Source organism: Crassostrea angulata, chromosome 9, assembly GCF_025612915.1.
Source record: "Crassostrea angulata isolate pt1a10 chromosome 9, ASM2561291v2, whole genome shotgun sequence".
Classification (NCBI taxonomy): Eukaryota; Metazoa; Mollusca; class Bivalvia; order Ostreida; family Ostreidae; genus Magallana; species Magallana angulata.
In genome coordinates this window covers 22,227,635-22,254,451 of record NC_069119.1, presented here as the reverse complement: position 1 = coordinate 22,254,451, position 26,817 = coordinate 22,227,635, and the positions used below count along the sequence as shown (strand labels likewise).

Below are 26,817 nucleotides of genomic sequence, written 5' to 3'. Positions count from 1 at the left end.
AAATAATTGATTTTATATAAACATTTTTGAGTCTGAAAAAAAATAACACGTATCCTTCTTAATTATTGACATAAAGTTCAATGAATTTTTTAATCAATTTGCTTTGCTAATTCTTCTAAAATTTCTTTAAAACTGCTTGGTCCGATTTTATATCAAATTATGCGTTTTAAACGATGATCACATGTGCTAAGTAAGTGTATATTAATAGACATTGCAGTAGTTCATACACTTTAAATAAAAAGGATAGAATAATGAAACGCGCCATTTCAAAAATAGATCTTTTCTCGTAATTACGAGATAATTAACTCGTAATAACGAGATCTTTTCTCGTAATAACGAGATCTTTTCTCGTAATTACGAGATCTTTTCTCGTAATTACGAGATCTTTTCTCGTAATTACGAGATAATTAACTCATTATAACGAGATCTTTTCTCGTAATTACGAGATCTTTTCTCGTAATTACGAGATCTTTTCTCGTAATTACGAGATAATTAACCCGTATTAACTCGTAATAATGAGATAATTAACTCGTTATAACGAGATCTTTTCTCATAATAACGAGATAATTAACTCGTAATAACGAGATCTTTTCTCGTAATTACGAGATAAAAATATTTTTTTAAGTGGCCCTATTCGTCTTTCGTACAATGCAGTACAATAAGTATTAACCTGGATTATGATTTCGTACATGTATGGCCGGTTGCGCATCTGAAACCTTAAACCGGATACTTCATCAGTTACACGATACCGTGTATTTTATGAATATGTAACTTACATTTTGGTTCTTAAACGGCACGCATTTGCGGATCTAGAGAGGGTTCAGGGGGTTTGGACCCCCCTCCCTGCAAAATTCAAATTTCTTTAAATTACATTATAAAAATACCAGCAATATGCCCCCCCCCCCCCGCCATAGCAAACTAAAAAAACCGTCGGACCCCTCAATTTTTTTTTCTAGATCCGCGCAGGCATGGTTTGTTTTTTGAACGGTACGACCTTTGGACGATACGATTCGTTTTGTTTGTTTTTCTAACGATACAGTTCGTTTCGTTTCTAGTTTTAATAACCATGGAATAATCAGATGACAGATATCTATCATACCTCGGCAGAGCCTTTGAAATGTTATGCGGCGGGGGATTTGTAAGATGACACTGATAGATAGCCCTATCAGATTTGTGCTGAAAATTGTAAGGACATTTGTTAATAACTCTGATAATAATACATCACGCAGTGTTATTAAAAATATGTTTATGTCTCTGCGTTTGACTAGAGACAAAAACGAACCATTTGAAAATTGCCAATAATTGCCGAAGAACATTGAATGTAGAATGATAAACTTATTTTAAGTATTCATTAGTGCACATAATATATATCTTCAGATTGTGATTGAATTCAATTCTAAAATTTCATAAATTGCATCTAGGTTCAAAATATAATGATGGTGTTAATTATAGCGTTCGGTTGTCAATGTAGTGCGATAGAACATTGATTACGTCAGATGTATTTTTAGTGATCAGTTCTTTTTAATTTGCAGACAATATAAATCATTAGTTCAGAAATTGGGAACTTCAGCGTTCTTGTAATTGAGTTCAAACTTGTCTAAGAGAGGTGCTTATGTCTGTCTATTGATATTTTTGCGTCTAATTACTTGAATGATGGGCATTAATGAAATCACCCGATAGAATTTATTTGTTGCAGATTGTAGAGCTGTGAATTGGTAATTATAAAATCAATTTTGCTTTAAGATGTATATGTATTATATTACTATTGCTTTGAATATGACAAATAAGAACAAGAAAACAGAGTTAAACTAATCTCCGTTCAAAAGAGTTCCAACAGAGACCTAATGTTCCTGTTCGATGCCTAACCTAACGCATATCTTAAATAAGATAAGTGTGTTTAGCTGAAACTCAAACATACAATCACATAACAGGATCTTGAAACATGTTTGTTTTTATGCATAAAATTCAAACATTGTATGCAAGCTTAATTTAGTAAAAAAGAAAAGGATGAGTATTCATTTCTATTTTTTCTTTAAAATTTTAAATTATGTTTATTTGCAGAAAATATGCACAACTTTTAACCGATGTTGAAGGACGAAAGTCATTTTACAACTTGACTTTTACTTATTTAATATTTAGTATCGACATACATTGCTACTAACTTCTTAACACTTAACATATACAAGAATCTCCAAGAGTGCTAGAGTTATATATTTCAATTATTACCTACAACATATGACTCATTTACAACATTCCCATGCTGAATTTGGGGTATAGTAGTGATGAATGGTTGGTGTCTGTAACACTTCCTTTATGGGTATGGAAAGGTCATAACTAACTCATGTTAGCTGGTACATTAGAAGCGCTTACCAATACATGTACCACCATTGTGCCAATGAAATGGTTGAGATATATGGTCAACCGTTTGGTGACTTATCTCACTCAGTGGAACTAGATAACGTGGACCAAATAATACTTTTGTAAAATATATAATTGCCACATTGCATAGGTATTCCCATACATGTAGTTGTTTATATTGCTAACTCACACTTAGCGATAATAAACTAGCACAGTGCTAAGAAAGTGGGTTCCAGGGGGCAACAGGCCAAAACCGGATTAAAGTGGATGTCTAGTGTTGATTTTGTAAAGAAGGTGTTGCATAAAAGCGGGTCTATTCCTCAACGTGGAAAGGACCTTAAGATATCCGTATCGCTTAGGAGCCATATCTAAATATAGACACATTACGTGGACGACTAAATTTACATAGCGGGTGTGTTCCGTATGAAGGCAAAATACTAGTAAACAAATATTTTACGCACATTTCTATCGAACATGGCAACCACGAAATACAGTTAGAAATATAACCATGTATTCTGTATTTTAATTTTAAAATATATTAATTTGATTTCTACTGTCCAACGTATTCTTGAAATATATGAATAAATCTGATTCTGGCTCTTCAAAACCGTCAGAGTTGTAATTGTAACCATCCCATGTTTCTATAATATCTAAATAAACGCTAAATCTCCTAGATAAAAAGGTAGAACAAATTACTAGTAATCCGTACATATTTTCATTAACCTATTCCTTCATCCTCGATTCAAACTTTTTAAAATGTTTTTGTTTGCTTTTAACAACCTGTACATGTATTTTTGAAATCAGTATACCCGGTCATTTAAAAAAAAAGGGTGAAAAATCAACTTTCTACATTAATGCATTCTGAATACATTGTTTTAAAATCTCTTGTTCAGAAGAAAATGAGAAGACATGCAAAATATTCCATTAACAGGAATTTAAATAACTTTATTCTGACGTTCTTAAAGTATCTATATACATTACTTGTCCATGCGATTAAAAGAAATATAATTTTAAAAATCCATCTTTTTCGGGATTTGACCCAGTCAAAAATGTAAGACATTGTTATAATCTATTCTAACTGCGTTACCACTCGACTAAGATGGCAGGGGACAGGTTTTTTTTATCCAATTCATTGTAGCCAAGGGATGCATGTCTTCGGAACTCTGTAACTAGAATTTCCTCAGTTCCCATTCAGCACAAATACCTTTAATTCACTCTTTATAAGGCCAATCACCAATTTCTGAAGAAAATTGCTAATCAAAACCTGTAAAATTCTCTACATACTGGTATTTATGAGATTTTGACCCTTTCATATTTTGCTAATTTTTCATGATTTTTCAGCTTTTTAGACCTCCCCCAGCTAATTCCCTGCAGAGGGTTGACCTTCCGTACCGCGTGCATGCTGCACTATCACATGTCAGAAACTTACCTCTAACTAATGATAATCATTAAAAATCATTTCATGAATTTTAGCAACACTCATAAGCCTTCAAGTACAGCAACTCTCAATTTTACAAAAATATTGACGGGTACTTTATTCGAAACTGTCCCTTGCTACCTAATCTAGACATGAATTACATGTAAAGAGGGGAAATTTAACACATCTTTTTAGATTTCAAATGTATAAATGATTTTTTTCCAAAAGTCAGATTTATTAAAAATATGCCTCTTTGAAACAAAAATCAGAAATGGCAGTTTTCAAGAAATTGTTATACTCTAAACATAAAGATTAAATTGATTTTGTTTCAAGGAGGCAGTTTTTCACAATGATGAGGATTCCCCTTTAATAAAGCGTGAAATCTGCCACGTTTGTCAGTGTAACCATTTTCAAATTTATTTCATGGTCTTCAATAAGTTAGTACAAACTTTTCAAATGAAATTCTACACTGCTTTATAAACAACGATGCATGCAAAAAAGATTAATATCGAATTCTTCCATTTTATCTGCAACTCCTCTAGAGAAACTTAGCATAGGAAGTGCAACACCCTCAAAGAGCTAGAGCCACGAAGCATCAAAATGTGCCTTAAATTTTTCACAAAACTCAAGTTTGAATCAATACAAATTGTAATTACTTAAAATGTAGGGCACAATATTCTGCTTCTATGCATATGAAATTTTTTCACTTCGGCCCCATCGTTTAGCACATGCGCATCATCAAACATACTATGATCGTTAAAAATAGCTGAGAATTGTAGATTTTACTGCAGTATTTCCCAAATTTGAATGTGGCCACACTTGAGTACCTCTTTGAAACTTTTAAAACTGAGAGATATTGCATAAATGATTCTGCCTGCAAAATTTCGTAGAGGTACTCAAGTGTGGCCAATGTGTATTTTACAAATTTTGAAAAGTTTAGTAACAGAAAATAAAACTGACCACTCTATTTTAGGGTAATTATTTGTTTCCATTTTATTGAAATAGCAGAATTTAATTAATAATGATAATTTGTATATTCTATTTATTTACTTTCTTCGCTACTTTCTCTCTGAAAATTAATAGCAATGTTAATACTTTATGAAATGTATATTTCTATTGCCATGTGCATCGTTACCATCCTAACAATTATCGTTTGTTTACTTGTATTCTGAATTCTACCTAAGTTGTACAGTGTTTGACAGGGTGTCTTCAACAGTTCGTAACCGAGAGCAAGTTTATATATTGAAATAAAACAATCTGTGTAGTCATAAGAAGATCAATGAAAAAGAACATCTTTATGTCCAACAACCCATAATGGAGTTAAGATGATCGTATTGCCCTGTAAAACGCCAGGAGGAATTAAGCCTCTATACTCCCAGACATTTATCTAAATTTATTTCTCACTGCAAACCTAAACTTTAGCTGCATAATATGATATAAGACCTAATTGATTTTGATAAATAAGCTTGTTTCGTAAAGTGTATTCTGAAGGTATTGAATACATTTTATTTTCTTTTGATAAGGGGATGAAAAATTTGATTCCTAGTGTTGTTAATTATCTCCTTGAGGGGAAATAAATAGAGAGAGAAGGGAGAGGAAGAAATACACTAAATTAACTGAATCAAGTTTGAATGTGTCACTTTTACTCATTATTCCAATTTAATCAGCCGCACGGTTGGCAGTGTAACATGGGGCCAGCACGTGCGTAGAATTATCTTCTTAAGGAGGCTAAATGGTAAACAAATCAGCCACTAGATTTACCTACAACTTTGAGCAACATGTATGTTGTTTAAACTTTATACTATTATTATGTCAAGAAAATTTACATAAATCTTAAAAAATTCGTTTACTATATCTTTATACAAAGATCTTCTTCTTGAGGAGAGCAATATAATCTAACAATTGCCTTAACCATCCAGCCCACCTAAAATCCAGTAATTATTTATGGTTCGTCTTGTGGTTTTCGAAGCTGGTCGGGTGTTTCATTGTTTCTAGTATGTAACCAATAGAGAACTTTGCAAAAAGCGATCGAGCACCTTTACAACATACTCAATTTCCGATCAATGAGAGTGTCCTTAATGTTTAATTGTCAGAACATTTGAACAAATTGCTTCATTTCTATACCCCCCGCGGCACAGCAAACTCTATATGAATGGATCTGATGGACTGACGCGTCGAATCATTAGATGTCATTAGGAGGTTTTTTTGTAATAATTTCAGTAACTTAACTTTTGTTGCAGTGCATTGTCTCTCACCATTTACCAGCCTTGATAAGAGTCGTGTTAACCTGTCCTTGCATTACTGTCGTGATTCAAATTTCAAAGAGAGTATCGTTATATTGTATAACGTTAGTCCGAGACAAAAAAAAATCGACTACATTTTATCAGTAGCAATTATTTTTGTTGACTGATATTAGATAGCAAAATAATTTTGTTGAAAAAACAAGCATCAGCAAAAAGATTTCCGACTACTAATGCTAAAAGTTTTTAACGGCGTCGGTAAATGTAACTAAATATTTACTGATGTATATACACAATTGAATTTGATAAATATGTCGTTTACGAAATAATAATAGATTAAAATAAACATTTTTACTACAAAAAAACTGTGTTATCAAATCGGATAGTACAGCCGATTTGAAACGAAATATGAACACGCCAATGTGTGTGGATTGATTTAAACTTTTCTATGGAGAGGATTGGTTGTGTCCATGGTTTTTTTTTTTGCCTGGATGAGTCAGTTCTATTTGAGTGAATGGTCCTTGACCCGAGCTTTACTCATTAATTTTTCAAACACAAGGCTTTTGTTTACAAAGAGCAAATCTCAAAGCCAAATCCAACTTCTTACCTTTTCCGCACAAAAAAACTAGCATAGCATGTAGGTTTAACGATTTGTGACAAACATTATAAATTGCTTTACCATGTTCACAAAAAAAACTTTTTAAACAGCAATTTTTTTTAGATAAACATAAATCAATATAACACCATTGTCGACAAAAAATTGACTCGAGGAAAAAAATTCGAACTCTGTTTCACGCTTAAAGCACGGCTAATTACATCAACATTTTTAGTAAAGCTTACATTAATATTTTAGTAAAGCTTTGAAATGTCCATGTTAACCATTCAAGGCAACAAAAACTAATGATTAAAAAAAAATTCATAAACAACGAACTCCAATCGTGTTTTTACCCCTTTAAAGAACGAAATTAGCAAACGATAGGGACTGTGTGATTGTGTTCAGAATCAACAAGCAAAACCATTGCAGAGGCAAGTCTTCAAAGTTAAAGTGGTTAGATTTGTGTAACTATCGCTCTTCATAGGACAACGGACAGTCTGGGTTCTCATAAGAAAGTAAAAAGCTTAGGCTATACTATAGATATAAACAATAAAAATGGTAAACTTAAAATATAAAAAATTACAGCTTGAATCGTGACAAACTTCATTTACATACAAGAATTGGTCATAGATATGTGATGTGTATTAAGAAAGATAAAAGTATGGGTATGCAATTTGATAAAGAATTTTGCCAAACTGACTCCAACGTCCACTTAAGTTTCTAAAATAGGCAGGAATAGATAGAGTTTCAGTCGCTATTCTACAGCCATTGCTTTGGTCTCTTGAGGACAATTGCATTATTTTATCAAAATCCTAGCATTCCTATCAAGTATTCCATAAATAAAACACTGTCCACGAGACATATCGATATTGGAGGGAAAATAGACTGCCGTGGAAAGATGGCGTCCATAATAACCAAATCTGTCCGGGGAAGCAACGGAAGACCCCGACATTCTTCACTAATAGTTCTTTTATGTCTCTATTTGTAAACTTCAGATAACTTGGAACTTCGATTTATTCCATTGCTAATATTCTAAGAATAGAATTATAACTATGGTATTAAAAGCTTACAAGTTTTTTTAATTTTTTACACTGGTGTAAAACTTTTGATATATGCGGTTTTGATTAGAACATAGATTTTCTAAAGTATGATTTACGTAGTTTAAAAAGTTAATTGACAGCTGATGTACAAATCATTTTGAATAATTTTACTGTAATTTATTATTTTAAAAAAATCTATTTAATATCCATGATATGTTGTATATTTAAACAATAAAATGCTTTCTTTGGTGATTCATTCGGGATATGAAGGTAGAGACATTGCAGAAAAAATACATAACCCGCGTTAGCATTAACATTTTTTTTTTGCTAATTGATAAATTGAATATGAAAAGTAAGTAAAATTCACTAAATTACTGTCAATGTTCGTAAGTACGTTAGCTAAAAGAAACAGCCAAATCGCCTCCTGTGAGACTTTGAGTATGACATCGTCATGATTATTACGTGCAGTCCGTGATTTTTTCTAGGTCGCTGTAGGTTTGGACCAATCGATAAACAGGGCGTGTCTATATCTGTCCTGTCAGTTTCTTATCAGTTTCAGCAGCTGTAGATTTCGACCAATCGATAAACGGGGCGTGTAGATTTCAGTCTTGCTGTTTCTATAGAGCTATGAATTAACTATAGGTTTCCGTAAGAAATAGAGGGAATAATACTTTGTAGATGTGAATATTGTTTCATGATCACGTGTTGATGAACTTGATAATGCGTCGCCAATTGGTTGCTTTTAAATGTACATATTTTGTTTATTCCCACACCATTATATGTAATACACTTTTTTCTTCGATGACAATCACTTTCTGTCCGTGGGAACAACAGAAAACTAAGTTATGCTTTGGGAATACTTCATACTATTCATCATGATTCATGTTTAATGTTTCTTGAAATTATCAAATAACGTCCATTATTGCGTAACGATATATTTGATGAAAGAATCTTAATTCTATATTCAATATGACTTTTTGGGAGATTCATCGAACGACTGCAAGATTTCCTTATAATAAGCAATGCCAATAAGCGTAGTGTAAAAGAAAAAAGAAATCGTCTGAGATATATTATATCTGTAGAACAGTAACTGAAATAGTTTATTGAGGATGGGTATCCCTTAGAGGATACGGTTATCTCATTTTGCCTTTGTCGTTTATCATTGAATGGTTCTCAACTGAAACTGACCCTGTTTTCAACTGCATTTTCGAAGAATAATTCTGGATACAACAAGTTTGTATTTCTACTCATCCTAAAATTACTGGCAGACATTTCATGATTTAATTATTTGAAATACATTGTCAGATCATTATCGGAATTGATTTGAAATATGATATCTATCAAAGAAATTCATTCGCTCGTTTTAATTACAATAATTTAAATTAGAGAAAGTTTGTTTCATCTCTTTGGTTGTAATTTACAACATACACAATAGAAGGAGATACATAAACAACGTGTTTACACGTGATAAGACGACATTAACATCAAAAGACAGAGTAAATACGTAAGTAAATTATCAATATCTTAATTTACTTACGTATGTTTCCACAGAAGTATAATATTTTTTCAACTCATTATCATTTTTACAAATTGTTTGATTTTTCAAACTGTTCATTATATTTTCTTCATTTTTAGGAATGAAGCTGGATTTGCTTATTTTTTGGTTTATGTTTTTACAATTTTTGTTTATTTATTAGGGTCTTCCGTTTCCAACGGAAGACTCTATGGTTTTAGTTAGGTTTCTTTTTCTCTTTTTTTCACTATTATTATTATTCTTTTTTTTTTTCTTAACATTTTTCTAAAAACTCAAATAATTTAAATCTGCTACAACGGATTTTTATGTAATTTTCAAGAATAATACAAAATATCAAGGTCGTTTATCACGTACATTTTTGTTGATGACGTCACTTCCGGTCTTTTTTTAAAAAGTGATTTTGTTCTCCCTATTTTTCAAAAACAATTAAAGATAGAACATTGAAATTTTCAGGAATAATACATGTATATTTTTGAATTCTTAGTGCCGGTCAGGTAAGACCATGATCGTCCGTCACTTCTGGTCAGCTCAACCAGCATTTTTAGAAAATTGTGTTTTAAAAAATTTTCAAATTAAAACATTTACAATTTCTTTTCATCAGAATATGTTTTAAACTTATCAAATTTTAATATGAGCAGGCCGTCCGTCACTTCCGGTCGCGAATCCAAAATTTCAATTATAGCATATACGTTTTGTAGACATTTTTGTACTGAATACAAAACTAAGAACCGTTTTAAAATCAGACAGCGTATTGCAGAGATATTGCAGTTTTAAAATGACCTTTTCCGGAAATCTCATATTGCAATGTAGGTAAAAAAATTAGTTAAAAGGGAGTTAATATAGTAACTCGTACCAAATGTCAACATTTTGATTAAATCCTATCATGTATTCATAATCAAACGGAAGACCCACTCGTTGCGCACAACGAGATCGTGTCTAGTTTATTTCTATTTTTTATTTTTGGTATTGTTTTTGTGGATATCAATGAAGTTTATTCTTGTTTTACTGAGCCTTCAAGATGAATGGTCGTAATTACGAAATACATGATGTAATAAACATTTATTACTGAATAAATATCACGATTTGAAAGACCGAACTAAACTTTTGTAAGTCATAATAATTACGCATTAAATCGTTAAATCGATACATAATCTCATAATTTGTATATTTAATTAATTGTCTATTAGAAGTAGGAAGTGGTATGCGAAATAACGCGACATTACATATATATTAACAGAGTGAAGTCAGCAGCATGTTGCCAGTTTTTATGGGCTCGTGGTAATACACAATCGCTGATTCCCTTTTATGTATAAACTACATGTATCTATAGAACTCACGTTTTAGAGTCCGTTTAGGATGTCGGGTTGTGCCACGATACCTCCACAAATATCGATGATTCTACAACAGTAAAGAGATTTACAGAAGTGTATCTTCCTCGAGATTCTCGTTCATATGACCCATCGTCTTATTATTTCGAATAAGTCTATTTTTCATACGACTCCACACACCCTTCGTACAATCAAATATGACATTATACGATAAATTACGCTGAAAAGACGACCTGTGTGTACTACTTAGTGTAGCATCAGTTAGGTCTATTTTTTTCAGTAATCTCTGATTAGCACGTAATTTGCCTTTTTATTACGTATATATACGCGTATTATCTTATTCAGCAGTAATAAGTTACCACTAATTAGTATCATAATTCTTTTTAATGCGTCATCTGATTGGTCTGAAAGGTAACGTGACGGGACAAACAAAATGTGTCTCGCAGAGGACATTTCATATGTACATGTACCACCTTATTTGAGATCCAAATATATTTTTTTCTTTGAAGGCAGATAGAAAAATTCTTGTTTATGATGTGAATTATAAGAGAAAATAGAAATATATGTTTAAATATGAAGTCAAACAATTTTGACTTGATAAAAGAATTAAAAAACTCAATATCTTTAATATTATGTTATCTTGGAATAATGATCAAGATATACTAGGACCGACGACATCCAAAAATAAGCATTCAAAGCTTATATTTATATTTATACTGATGTCTATTTGTATGAAATATATGTGTATCGTAGTTGTAAAGCTATTATATTTACTGTTAAATACGCTCTCAGTCAGGGATATGAAACATACATGGAACAGTATTTATTTAACAGTATGGAACCATATTTAAAACATGTTACTAGTAATTAGTTCGCTTCCGCGACTAAAATTATAGTGCCGGAAACTTTGTAGAGGATTTTTTTTTATTAAGGAGTAGATATAATGAAATGATATTTGTTAAAATGACAGTCAAATGAAATTGGTAATGTAAGGCTGAACTTTTCATTTAATCTTACAAAAAATTAATATACTTAAAACACGTGATGACGTTAAATTTGTGTTCATGGCGCATGAATAAGCAAAATTTATTCATAGGAAATTGAATAGGAATATACACTGGATGTAAATATTCTGAAATTAACATTTCGTCTGTACGATTTTCTCACCAACGTGAAACATATGTATTGTATCGATTGGTAGCAAAATGACTATAATGGAAGTTTATACTATTTGTCTTTATCAGTATCTAGTTTCTTCACGTCTTAAATCGTGTTTGGTTTTATTGAAATGTTGTTTTGTTTGTTTGGTTTTAATTAAGTTTGCTTTAGTTTTTGTTCTCTCTCTCTCTCTCTCTCTCTCTCTCTCTCTCTCTCTCTCTCTCTCTCTCTCTCTCTCTCTCTCTCTCTCTCTCTCTCTCTCTCTCTCTCAATTATCTGGTTATAAGAGTTTTCGTTGTTGTGTATTTAATTTTTATCAACAGTTCACGTGCAAAATAGTTATTATTGATCTCCTATCGTAATCTCTTCGTAACAATCCATAACGTCTTGATATTATATTAGCCGAGAATTCCAGAAGCAAGAAAATGATTGAAAATATAACTCCCGAACTTGAACGCCTCGCCCTATGTTTCCAGTAAATTATTTTCAGGATCTACTGTGTTAGAAAAAATAAGAATCATTATGAATAAGGGATGCATGTGACATAGCCATTGAAACGGAAAATGATCAGTCAGCATATGTAAAGAAAGCATTGCCTTGCATAGTTCACGTTGCTTCACATAAACTCTAACTCTATTACACGCAAATGTGTCAGTTTTTCATACTTTTACATTGGCTTATCACGTTAGTATTTGATATCTTCAATGAGCACCGACTGATCTTTTCATTCAATCAGGAACAAATTTGCACAGAAAAGCTCACATATCTAGGTCTTTTCAATTTACACAACGAGTATCTCTGTACAAATCAAAAGCTCAGCTTTTCATGCTTTAAAAAAAAAATTTCATAGTGACGTCATAGACATGTTTCTCTATAGTTGATCTCTATAACTCAAACATTGAAGATGTATTTACTTGATGCCCCGAATTCGTTTAATGATAAACACACAAAATCATATTAACATTATCAAAACAACAGTTACATTGTTGTGATCAAATGAGAATAATTCCTTTGAAGTTATTCTGGTTATCAATACGCAACATTATCGATGTTATCAGTTTGTACATGTAAATATAAACGAGATATCTTGTCTCATGAACTGTTTTCAAAATATAATTTTTTGATGAATGATCTGTAAATTAGCAAAAAGAATTGTGAAAAGTTTTCACCCTAAATTTTGACTTTTTATGCAAGAAAGAATAAAAGTATTTATTTTGTTGAACTAAAGTGATTGTTTTATACCAAATATAAACAAAAGTGATTACAAGGCATTAAATAGACCGAGCAATATACACAGAGAGACTAGATATGTCAAAATTTGTTAAGAATAAGACCTCGTTCAAAGTTATTTAATAGTAGAAATACATCAGTTTTTTCGCTGTTTGTAACAATAACAATCAATACAAGTATCTAATACAGAGAAAAATGTTTGTGGATTATACAAACGATTTTTTCAGTAATAATATGAAAATGATGCCCTGCAACACTCAAGTCGATAGGATACATTCAATTGCAATCAGACACAGATTATCAATAAATGAACCTTGGTCCAGGATAGACATATTTTTTATAGAACGAAGGCCATTTTCTTTAAAAATTCTAATCTTGAATTGCATCATTTGAAAAGCTTTTATGAAAAATTGAGAACTTCTTGCAAATGGAATCCAAATTCCCTGTCCAATACCTCTCTTTTCTCGTAAATCAAGGGTTTGGAATTGGAAATGATACCGCTGATCTGTAGAATATGTCATTCCTGATTTATTTCTCTATTTCAGTACCCGTGGGACATTTGTTTCCCCATAATCCAATAGTATTAGAAGATAGTCATTTACTATTATTAATAATGGTATCAACAAATTGGATTACGATGCCAAGCACGAAATTGCTTACACATTCTATTATGGATTGGATGCATAGTATTCAACTAATAGATGCATCATACATGTATCATGCTGGAAGCTCAATTCATAATCCTCACCGAGAAGTGGTAATTGCAAGAATATTTATTCATACATCTTTTTAAACTTTGTAAATCCAAAGAAAATTAATTTATCAAAACCTTATTGTTTTTTTTAAATTAACGATCTTCAAAAATTTTTACAACGAGTAATATATACACAAAAAAAATTTAAGTTTGAAATTTATTACTTTGTTTTTGAAACTTTTCAGTAAATTCGAAAACTGGGTCATATAAAAACGCACCACAAAAATCAACAAACTCACGCCAATTTATCAATATGTGAGATTAAAGAATTCTCAAAATCAGAAATAACAAAAACATTCTTTGAATTTCGTCTTATTGAAAAAATTCTAGATAACAGTAAACTTGGCTAAATCAAAAATCTAGGAACTGTTAAGCTACCTTGGGGTTCACATTTAAATGTTAAATAGAGACCCATTGTAATTTCATCAGATATAGATTAAATTGACTTGAATTGAAATGATTTTATACGCTAGAATAATTCGGAAACGCGCGAGGTCCGTTGAGTTCTGAGTTATGGAAACAAAAACAAGACGCAATGTGAGCTGTTTGTGTCAACTTGATGTGTTTTACTTTTGTCAGGAGTGGTGATTGCAGAAAAGCAAAAAAAAAAAAAAAGCTAAACATTGTAGTAAACATAGTCAATCCAACTCTTTAAGTATGTGTTTTCAAAAATATAACAACTAGCAATTTTCTTTTCAGTAATAAACATATTTTTTTTTGGAAATGCAATGCTTCAATTTACATTGAATTAGTCACAAATGATGCATCGCTCAGCAGAGAATTGTTAAGAGTCGTTTACGAGAAAAAAAGCAATTAGACATTGCTATTGACATAATCACAAAAAAAGTCACCTTGCTATTCTTGACCGATTTTTATCTACAAGTAATTCCGCGAAAGAATGAACAGGACGTCGCTATCATTTAATATTTTAAATTCAATCAAGAATTGTATTCTCATTTTGGGATTCTTCTCTTTTCTTGACAGAAAACATGCCGTCTGAATCGGGAGATATAACGTTTGTTCTTATGGTTTTGATGTATTATGCATCCAGCAACATTGTTAATAAGATAAAGGATGCTGGCAATATCATTCATTAGAAAAGTACTTACTCAGAAATTGATGTCGTATATTTTGTCATTCTATATCACAAAGTCTTTTGTACTTTTCCCACTTGATCATCAAACACTTTTTTTACAGAGAGAGAGAGAGAGAGAGAGAGAGAGAGAGAGAGAGAGAGAGAGAGAGAGAGAGAGAGAGAGAGAGAGAGAGAGAGAGAGAGAGAGAGAGGCATTGAGTATGAGAGAGATATAGAGAGAAAAAGAAATTCACAATATTGGAACCTCTCTGTGTAGGGTTGATCTATATAGGTTTTTTTGTATATCTTGTTTCTTCAAATTGGTCATATTTATCTTAATTTGCAGGTGCAGTGTTTTTGCTTTATTATATGTAACACATGTTTATTAAATGCAATTTGTATTGCTACAATTGTTTTAATTAAAGCGTAAATGACGTCTACCTAAAAAAAAACTCTCTTGTGTGACATGTCTAAATTCTATCGTCATTGAGAGCAAGTGTTTTTGGTCTGCAGAATAGAGTGCGTCTTTTTACCCCAATGAACCCCAATGATACCCCAATGAACCCCAATGATACCCCAATGAACCCCAAATGATACCCCAATGAACTTAAAAATACCTCAATGATACTAAGTATGTTCATAATTGATACACTTAATGAATTGTATGTACCAACATGTTACACAAATGATCGAATGAAATTTCCACTTCGCAGCGTTTTTTCACCGATTTGTTTCCCAATGAACCCATTATTATCCCAACCAAATTTCGTTGATACCCTCACGAACCACAATAAACTTGAAATGAGCTCTGTGCAATGATTTAAAATGAATTTTTATTTTCCAAATAATACAGAAATCTCATTGATACAAGAATATACCTGTATTTAATGAACAATTAACCCCTACCAGACCCTGATTAACATTAACATACCAATGACACCGTATTTTAGCTGTAATGATATGTAAGTAAGCCCCAGTGATATATATATATATATATATATATATATATATATATATATATATATATATATATATATATATATATATATATATATATATATATATATATATATATATATATATATATATATATATATATATATATATATATATATATATATATATATATATATATATATATATATATATATATATATATAAAATACCTAGACATAAAGCCCCCCCCCCCCCCCCCCCCCTTAAGCAAAGTTTTTTTGGGGAGCTAAGGGAGGGTTATAGGAATTATCTTGTCCATAAGTCTGTCTGTGCAAAATTTGTGTCTGGTTAATATCTGAATACTTATGGAGAAACACTGAAAGTTCTTACTTCACACAAACATTGCTAATGACCTGAGTGTGTGTCATGAACTTGCCCCAAGTTCATTAGGTGCGATGGCACGATGAAGTGATAGCGCGATGACGCGATGGTACGATATCGATTACGCGATGGTGCGATAGTGATGACGCGATGGTGCGATAGCGATGACGCGATGCTCTATCGTGTCATAAGTTCTAAATCGCGCTATCGTCATCTTATCATCGCACCATCGCTCTATTGACTGTTTATTAAAGGATTTCATTCCAGTCAACCATCATTATTTTTTTTAATGACGAAAAGATGCAAAAATGTTTTTTAATGTATACAATAATAACCAATAAATAAAATTAGTTATTCGAGCTAAGATTTGCTAATTAAAAAAATAAAAATGCCCAATTATATCTAAATATTTGCAGGAATGTTGTACCAGGAAGATGGGGTAAAGAAAGATTTTGTTTTGTAGTTGTAACTTTCGCATAATAAACAACCATTCTGGGAATTTTGCATAAGCAATTCATGTCTCTACCGGGGTTATATAGTGCCACCACCCAACCCCTCAACCCCCCCCCCCCCCCCCTCCTTAGGACAAAATACATAGAAGTTTCTTCCTTCGAAAAAATGGTGTTATGGTACATTTTCTACCACGGAAAGCTGGTTATATAGTGGGATTATATCCCTTTTATGATCAAGTTTTCCCCATGGAAAGCCTAATTTATAGTATTGTTTACCCATTCTTCTATTTCGGCAATGTTGATGCTACTTATGTATGTCGACATGCAACTCATTGATGTTAACATGCAAGATAGATATGTTGACTTGCAACTTAGTTATGTTCACATGCTACTTATTTATGTCAACATGCAACTTAGCTATGACAGATAGGTAGTTAAAACTTATATTATATTAGTTAATACTAATACTTTTTTGTAAACAATGAAGGGATTATGTTCTAAGTCTATACGAATAAATGATGTATGCAGAAAATTAGAAAGTTGAATGAGAGAACCCCTCTCTCCCCCCAGTTGCTTTTTAAAACTGTCTTTAAATTCTTATTTGGGACAGTAATAAAAATATATAGAGAAATTTGACCTTGGAACAAAATTGTATATACATGAATTATCATCCATTTCAGTTTTTTTTTTTTAAACCTTGCCTGCTCCTCTAAATATTCAGCCATGGTTTTGGTTTTTTATTCTAATTTTAAAGAATGGTTAAAAAAACAGAATTAAGAAAACTTTCGGTCAAAAATAAACAAAAAAAGTGGGAAAAATCCATGATATTAATGAGTAAACGGTGTTTATTCACATGCTTGCGCGAAATATATTTTAGCTATGCACATATTTAGTATCATTGGGTATTTCAAAGTTCATTAGGGTATCATTGGGGTTCATTGGGATACCATTTGGTATCATAGGGGTATCATTAGGTATCATTGGGGTATCATTGGGGTTCATTGGGGTTCATTGGGTAAAAAGACGCACCGTGCAGAATATACGTAGTGTAAGGATTCGGTTTTTGTTTGAAATTAAGATTTTTTCTCTATCTTCTTTAAAAAAAATTAAATTCTAAAAAAAAAAAAAATAGTTGTAAGTAACAAATAATAATGGATATGACAATTAGTATCGAATACTTGTATGTAATTGTATGTTCAAACTCAATATCTTGGAATCCACAAGTCGAGGGATAAACCCTATGCCGAGGCGGGTGTTTTACGTGGGTATTCCAATGAGATAAAAGCCTTTACATTTTCTATTTATCTTGACCATAAATCAATGCATGAGGATCTCTTGAATAATTGTTAGACGAAGAGAGTTACAAGGATATTTATTAATTTAATGACATACCTATCATTTAATATATCTTTCTATCAACGAATAGATATTTTTCTTTTTTTCACAAGCATAGTTTCCATTGCAAATCTACAACTGTATTTTATGCAGGTACATATTCTAAGAATAATTTGGAACAAGGAGATTAGAATTGGAATCAAATCAAATTAAAGCAGATTCCAGGCTATAACATTTAAAAGCCTTTATCTATTGGCTTAACGAAAAACATCAAGTAAGAATATTCACACATTAGGAACTCTGATTCCACTATTGTTTATAATTCATAGATCAAATATCTATGTGAGCCGATATTATTACCTGGTTTGCCAAAGCCTCTCAAGGGATTTTGTTCTCTCTGAAAAAATTAACTCGTTTAATTTATTCAGACACATGCGTCATTAGCCGATTGATCGTAAAATATGAAAAAAGCTTTTTAATAGCAAAGATCAAATTAGTAACACTCGGGCATGTTAAACGTTTACTAATGCAACTGGTGATCTACCGAATATGTGTCTAGACGAAATTCTCATCTTATGAACTAGAAAGTTTGATAGAAATATCGGAGCAAAGAAACATCCTAACCGATGCTAGAAAAAATATCAGAAACAAATCTTTTAAAAAATGCCTCTTAATCATTCTCTATCGATAATACAGAGAGAGAGAGAGAGAGAGAGAGAGAGAGAGAGAGAGAGAGAGAGAGAGAGAGAGAGAGAGAGAGAGAGAGAGAGAGAGAGTATCGCCTAGATAATCAATTCCGTACGCATTTTATGTGTGAACTCTCACATCCAGCATCTTCTCTGCACTTCATTTTTTTTTAATAAAGACTTTGAAGTTCTGTAGATTTAAAGATGATGTCACTTGCATAAAATGAATGCCGCCGAATACAACCAAATATGACATGTCAGACACAGTATACCATACTAGTAACTTCAATACAATACATTATAATCTAGACGATACTTTGATTTTGCAAAAAAAGTATATAATGTAATAAATAATGATTCACTGAGTTTGTATTACACAATGAGAAACGTAGATACAATTTTTTTTTTATGTTTGTCGAATCTTAATTTATAACTTATAATCGAAAATTACTAATGTCATGGTACGCAAATGATAAACTATATAATGTGAAGAAGATTTAAACTCTCAGTGTGTATTTTAACGCGGATTGTGTAAATATGCATATCCTGTACAAACCAACCTCAGAAGCAAACAGAACAAGGAGTTAAAAACTTGCATGTAGACTACTTCAAAATTACAATATATTACTTAAAAATTCCTCGTCTTGTAAGCAAACACTACCATCCTCATAGTAATTTAAGTACGTAAAGATAAAATGCTAAAGTAGTATAGAATTAATGGCAAACGAAAAGGTTATTCTATTCTCTGGCATTTTCATCTCCGATTTAAGAAAAGTTTTGGGAATTTCAACTGGCGGTAGATCTACATGTATGTTATGTAGAATTAAGTGATATCAAATAATATGTTTAATAGTAATTTACCTTGAAGAAATAAAATAAGTACGGTGTGAGAATCGACCATTGACCAACCACAACTACTATATCTGATACATGTAAGTTCCTATGACTATTAACTCGGATTTGTTAGGTCCAGTACTACTGTAATATAACTTGGTGTATCTTATCATCAAATCGTGCTTTTAGCGGACCGAAAAAGAGCTCAAAATAGAAAGCATGCTGTCATTTTGGCGGTCCACAAACCAATTAAGTGAAACATTACGCCAAACCAATAGCATGTGATTCAGTTGCTGAAAAATCTGAAATTTGGTTAATCTGTTTAGTGGCTTTTTAGAACCAAAATACTCCCCCGAATTTGTCAAGTTAAAGTAAATAAACTATTTTTATCACATAAGAACGGGATATAGATATCTTGGTGTACAATCAATCAATACTATAAAAGTAATTCATTGTGTTTGCATAATTTTTAAGACTGGAATGTTCTCTCCTTCTTTAATGGAGAGTTCTGATCAGACTCGTCATCTTTGGCGCTTGAAAGATGACTCAAGAGCGTGCATTCTTGTCATACTTTATAGCGCTTAATGGGCAGTTCTTGCATGAAGAAAAATAATACTGAATAGCTAATCTCCGAGCCATTTTTCATTCATCCCAAGAGAGGGAAGGCACCAGTCATAGGAACTTTGTCGTCTTAAGTCTATGGATGTTGTCACGAAAAGATACTCATATTTTGTCTTATTCTCTAGATAGAAATTTTCTGGTATATGTATTATTGTTATCTAGTTTATTTTACCTTTCAACATTTTTAGATTTGAAATCCAGTGAGTTATTATTTTAAAATTTTGTTCACCTGAGTATGCAGTTAACGATTCTTTCCTATTCTAAATCGAGTTCATCAAGAGATTTTACATAGTGTGTGTTCCTGTGAATCCCCATTACATGATTCTGATTCCAGAAAGTGTAGCAAAATAGCAAAAATGTAGTGTAATTTGTTGAAATAATGATCCCTGAGGGATTAAATTATGAAAAATCTTCAAAAATCTTATTCTATAAACTAAAACGACAAAAGTTGCCCGTTGTTTAACATCGGAATATGTGAAGATTTGAAAAATCTTTTTAAACAAGAATTTGACAATTTCATTTAAACTAATTGAAACAAAGCATATATACATGTACATGCATATATTTGCATGAGTTCTATCACGAAAATCACTCATTCTCGAGTCTCTAAACTGAATACTCCCTGGTATGTACACACTGTCGAGGAAAGATTTTATAAACGCATGTGATTTATAATTAATTTCTTGAGAAAAATATACTGCCGTTGTTGATTATTGTATAATTATGTAAGTTTTTAAATAAAATAGTATTTTTTTTTCTCTTAATCTACTGCAAAATGATATGGATATTTGTATTCACTACGAGGTTGGGTCTTATAACGTCATAAGTAAGGAAGGTAAACCGCGTAGGTCGATGTTTCTTTTTCCATTTGAGTAATTTTGATCGACTGTGGCGCTGATATTTTGCATAGAATATCAAAAAAAAAAAAACAAAAACAAAACAAGAAAAACCAAAAATAATTGTCAGTCTTATAAAATAGGTACTAATGAACTCATTCCCGTATAAAACTCAACATAGTCAGGATATCGTTTCATATGACATTTAAAACTTTTAGATTATACACCTTTTCCATTATATTTAACCTTGAACAGTATCTTATCATTCAAAGAGACATAAAGCTGTAAACCTATTATTCATATGTTTATATGTATATCCAACTACGCTATGTTCACCAATTTTTGTTTAAGATGTATTTTGAAGAAATTGATATGTTCCAAATAAAGTTTAAGTCAGCAGAGTTTAAGCTATTATGTATAATTTGCAATTATACGCGCATTGCACAAAATATCAAAATGGAATACTACATGCCCATTTTATACCGTCTTTAAAATTCCCTTTGAATTTAGATAATAAAATTTTCACATGAACATTATAATTTAGTTAGTTTCAAATTATAGGAAACTTTGTGTATTTGAGATTCCAATAGTCAGATGTTAACATATTAGCAGTAATTGATCCATTTCATCAATGATACATCAATGTGATCTGATAAAACTTGAATAAATATGCCAGAAAAACAAATATCACATTACATTTTCCATCAATATTCAGGTTTGTTTACCAGCTACCTAGGTTTTTCAAACGTGACAAAAGTTTGAAATGTAAGGTAATGTTATTTTCACCAAAAATGCTCTCGAATGTCAATTTTGTTACTATTTTAGTTGGAATTTCTCTTGATTCCCATGGTACGTTTGCTCATTTTCCCAATTAACAATTGACAAACCACTGTGTCGTTTGTGCTGCATGTTGAAGTTCCGTGCAAATATCGTTTTATAATTTGATCTTAAAAAAGTTTTCTGTTGTTTTGGCTATTTGGCTATTCCTTATCTGCTGTGGTGTGGTTATTGCAATCATTTTTCATAGATGTACACTCACGGTGAACGATATTTCAATAATTCATAAAGAAAAAGGTGATGACGACTCTTTCTCCCATCAGTTATCCAGAAATAGATCCTTCATGAAGTGTGATCATAAAGAATTTTTGATTGATGATAATGGACAGAGTTATGACATTTTCCGCGTCTTAAATTAGCGTTAATGATATATGTTCTCCCTCGACTGAATGTTATAATTGATTACTGAACTACTGAATTGGAATCATCATCGTATACAAAAAGTGGCGAAATGGTTAGGATCACTTCTGGGACACCACTTTTTAAAATTATTTGCAAGAATTCGTTAAATGTCTTCTTAAAATTAAGATTTTTAAAGAAAAACTCTAATTTAATGTTTTTTTAAAGAGGGCTAGATGGTCGTAGTCTATTTAAAACTATATTTATCAATAAGAAAATATTTAAATTTTAATGTTAAAATAATAGGAATTTTCTTAATAATTAGTTTGGAGTTTCAATTGTCAAAAAATTGTTTAAAAGGTTTCGGGCTGATTTGAGGGTATATTTAGTGACCTTCAAACCACTTCAATAGAAAAATAAATTTAAAGAAAAGAATAAAGTATGTATAAAATATAATTAAAAAGATTATACACATAAAACATAACATATAGAAAACAGACATTATTTCACCACTTTGTACATGTAGTTTAACTAAAATATCTGAATGAATAAATTAATATATGTAAAATGTCATACAAATGATAGATATCAATGATATATCTTTCAATTGATTTTAAATAGAATTAGCGTGCCAAACATTTTTATAAAATACTTCAAATCTACACCATACGAGAGGTGACCGACTGAATGGTAAACATAGCAGTTATTTGGGAGTAGATTTTTTTAACAACTTCTCTATGCAATTGCTCGCACTGGAAGAGATGAGGACCTGCAGAATCATCACATAAATGATAACGCAAACGTATACAGCTCTTTGAAAACAAATGAGAATATTTATGCTGTTATTCAGTAAAAGCATAAATTGTATTCAAATCATCTGTTAAAAAAACAAGAGTGCTACCCAAAATAAATACATATAAATTATTGATATCTATAGCCTTCAATTTAAATAATTCACAATAATGCATATCAGCCTTTGGAGATTTTTTTTACATAACAAGAGTATTACATAACAAGAGTAATGACACATCACATGGAATTGTTTGCATATAGTCTCAGTTATCCAGTGTTCACTTTAAGTTTTTTCTCATGGTGCTAATTAATTACCAGGTAAGGCCAATATTTCAATGTGGGTAACAACAAGCTCTACAGGCAAACTATTTATTCAATAAATAAACCAACGGGCAATTGCTTGGCTTTTCTTTGGTTTTTGTGTTTTTACGTAACAGGCTAACTCAACGGATAAAATCTTATGAAACTCTCAGTAAGACTTCCCTTTCACTGTAGCAACTGACTACACGTGTATCAGCAATATTCAGTCCCAAACAAAGTACTTTGATTACTGATGAAAACAAACACCTGCGTTAACTTAAATTCACCATGTTTTATCTGCCATATTTTCTCCTTTTTTATTTATTTATTTATTTATTTTTTTGCAATTGTCTGGGATAGATAGGATTTTTAAACCTAGATTTACATCGCATCATTATTCCCCTACCGGTTTCACCGGAGGGGACTTTAGCTTTCCTCTGCCTTTGTCTGTCTGTTCACTTCAGTTTTCCACACTTTTTTCTGTATGCTTTTAAAAAATGATATGAAACTTGCTAAACAGTTTCAAAATGTCAAAACAACAGATCAAGTTTACAATTTTGTAGCATCTGGAGGACTTTTTTCGATAAAATTATTTTTTATATTCCAATTTTTTAATGTTCGGGTTCATTTTCGGGTTCGGTGGGTATTGAATAATCGAGGCCAGTATCTGGTCAATGATAATATCGATCGTGCATTACTTCTATCATTACTTTTATCATTTCTAACAAACAAATAAGTTCTGTAAAATAGTGTCAATTAAGTATTGTGTTGTAAATTTTGTAGATATTTTTAATGCCCCTCTTCGAAGAAGGGAGGGCATATTGCTTTGCTGCTGTCCGTCTCTCTGCCTGTCGGTCGGTCTGTCGGTGGGTCGGTCCACAAATAGTTTCCGTTCATTTTCTTCGCAAAGGTTGTTGACATGAAATTCGGTATACAGATTTATCATAATGACATCTAGGTCTAGTTTAATTATGGGTACCATCGAGCAATTCTCGACAGAGTTATGCCCCTTGAACTTCGAAAAATTCTTATTATTTGCAGTTTCCGTTCATTTTTTGTGCATGTTTTCAAGGGATGGGGCATAAGTGTTTCATAAACATCGCTTGTTTTTTGCATTAATACAATGGGGTTTGTTATGGGATTGGACCGTTTAACTGTTTGGTGTGATTCAGGGCAAAGAAAACGGTAAGAAATGATATTGTACATAACAGTGTCATGTTTCACAAATTTCTACCATTGAGTATTCGCTTGGCGAAATTACAGGAGATAAAATAAAGAGTATTATTTACCGACTTTGTATTTAATTTCGATATTAACTGTATAGTTTGAATTTCCTCTGCTCTTTTATCTCTTGTTAAAGTATAATATGTCAAATAATATTAAACTTAACATTTGAAACTCCCAAAGAAAATATGTTACATGCAATTTTAGTGAAATTAAGTTTGTTTTCAATCTAGTCAGAGTAGAATATATTGTTTGAATTTCATCTGTTCTAATAATGCAGATTAATAAGTATGTCCAAAATATTTCTAAATTGTATACTACTATCCCTATAGTTGTATAATTTTGACGCATTTGGCTCTTTCTAAGATATTTTTCTAGGTTAATGCTGTGAAGAGAAACTAATTTTAGAATTTCTATAAATGACGACATTTTGACGGCGTTTTGCCCATGTGTAACCGTACATGGCTTCTATATATTAGATGTTTGCCTATCACAGACCCCCAAGTACATGAAACAAGGATATGGGTGTACACGTGGGACAATATCTTCCCTGACTGAGTTTTTCTGTCGAGACGACCGTAGCAGAAAGATGACAGCTATTGGTACTGATACAAGATGTTAGTGATGCAGATTTTCTATGCTCCATGCATTGAAGGTCAGCAATTTGGAATCTTGAATTACATGTCGTTTAAACACGAAAAAGGATTTAAGGAAAGAGGAATGTTGTATTAACCATTGTAGCCATTGTATGCTGAGAGTGGGATAAATTTGTTTTTTATGACAATATCGATTTATAATACTAATGTTTAATTTATCAATACTTTTGGAGGGGGCTTACAAATTTAGCATCTCCCCCGCCCCTTTTCCTAAGCATATAGGCCTACATGTATATTGACAGATCGAACAGTATATCTGGGGTAGATTGAGTCTGAAATTTACTGGACTAGCTACAACATTCACAACTGTATTCAAAAAAGAACTAAATCCGGTTCTCATGGCGCTTCTGGATTGAGTCACATTAATATCAATACAGTATAAATTGCCTACGTTGCTGAAGGCTTTGTTTGAGTATGTTTTGGGAGTGATGCCTGTTATATTACCCTACATCGTTAATGCTGCAGCAATATCGGTTTTATATTGTGCAACGCGTTTGCAATATGTCAACATTTCATGTCAGTTATTTCAATACTACTGTTTTTTTTCAGTAATTGTTACTAACTTCGATGGTTTTGTATTTACTTTGTTGAGAATGTGTGATTTAACATTAATCGTTTAAAAATGAGAGAGAGAGAGAGAGAGAGAGAGAGAGAGAGAGAGCTAAACCAATGCCAATACAGCAATCAACAGTTCTCTGGCAAAACAATTTATTTAATCAGTTTAATCTTTTATTTAATCGCCCGTCTCCTAGCCAAGACTAATGACTTCGATTTTGCAGCAAAAAATTTAGATCCAATCGTTTAATGGAATGTGGTGCAAATTTTCATACTTCTTTAATTCAATATCATTCTAATAAAATTAAGTCTTAAACCAAATCATCGTTTACTTGTTTGTTTGTTTGTTTTTTGAGTTTTTTTTGTTTTTTCTTTTTTTTTATAAATTTCAGTTTAAAATTACATCTTCTGTTTTTTAGAATTTTCAGTTGCTGAATGTGATTAGAAAGATCTTATCAATAGATCATTTTTCAGTTCCATTTTATTATTCAATGTGTTGAATTTTAGAAGTCTGTTTATGACAAACCATTCCCTAATTTCCCATTGGATTATCTCTCAGATTGGTATCAAGTGATTTGCTCCTAAAAACGTAATCACAATTATCAGATAAAATATGTTTTATCGCAACTGTTTTATCACCGTTACGGAAATTGCTAACTGAAAGCAATCATGCGAGTGAGTTGTATTTTGAACCCTTTGATGGCAACCAAATAAGGTTTTAATTTCCGGTAACGCGTTAATTGCGCCATTGGTTCACAGCCAATAACAATTAGCGAGCACTAACCAGTTGCTCATTTCATAGAACGAATCCTTCGTTTAAATATAGCACATATGGTTTAAGGAGGAAGCCCCACTACTGGTATTTTTAATAGTTGTCCTTGATAGTTACAGTGATTAGAATCCATAAAACAAATCTCCATCGATTCTTCCATGGTAAAAGATCTGCACATCAAAACGACATTCCTAGCCGTGTCCAATTAATAAGAAACAGGCGTAAATTTTTGCAAAGAAGGAGGAATCCCGTGGGGGGGGGGGGGGGGGGCACAGTCGTCAAATCCAGGTTTGGACATCAAACTGCCCCAGTCACGTTTTATATGATGGTGGATATTTAATTTAGGAAATTGAAAGCATCGTGTACCTTTTATATTTCCATTGTTGCATCGTAAAATACCCCCTCCATTGCATTGTCGAAATCAAACAAATATATTTGAATTACTGATACATAGTCATTGATGATTATTTATTAAAACATTCAGATGTAGTTGTACACATGTAATTGAATAATAAAACCAAAAGTATCTTTA

At 31.7% G+C, this 26,817-nt stretch overlaps 1 protein-coding gene across 1 annotated transcript in view; it reads left to right on the top strand.

Moving 5' to 3' along the window:
* Positions 1-1,671: 1,671 nt before the first annotated feature.
* Positions 1,672-26,817, top strand: part of LOC128163193 (uncharacterized) — a 52,362-nt gene continuing 27,216 nt past the window's right edge. The window contains exon 1 of the mRNA XM_052826722.1: positions 1,672-1,715. The gene's annotated coding sequence lies outside the window, so the exon portion shown is untranslated. The remainder of the gene's footprint in view (positions 1,716-26,817) is intronic.